Below are 478 nucleotides of genomic sequence, written 5' to 3' on the forward strand. Positions count from 1 at the left end.
TATATTTCGGGATGGTCATTATTTTGGCCAAATTGACACACGCATTATATATTCGTTCTTCTCTTGTTTGCTACTGTTCATATTTTATTTTATGTCCATTAACCTGAAATCTTCACATCTGTCACCTATTCAGCTACCTTTTTCGTTCATGTGTATCGTCCTAAGAATGGATGAAGCGGAGCAGGAAGATACGCGTGGACGGAAAAGTTCGCTGAAGACGTCACAGATGTGTGGCGAAAGATTTCCCTACAATGGATATAAAGTAAAATAAGAATAGTAATAAACAAATGAAGAACAAATATGTAGTGCGTGTATTTATGTGCCACACACACACACACACATACAAACACACAGAGTTCACCGTCCCGAAGTATAACAATATTTGTCAACGCGCGGTTTCACATCAGGACACACCAATGTCGGTTGCCAAGCGATGCTGGGGGGACTAACACAGACACAAATATACATACATATATAT

This window comes from Octopus bimaculoides, chromosome 5 (genome assembly GCF_001194135.2).
Source record: "Octopus bimaculoides isolate UCB-OBI-ISO-001 chromosome 5, ASM119413v2, whole genome shotgun sequence".
Taxonomy (NCBI): domain Eukaryota; kingdom Metazoa; phylum Mollusca; class Cephalopoda; order Octopoda; family Octopodidae; genus Octopus; species Octopus bimaculoides.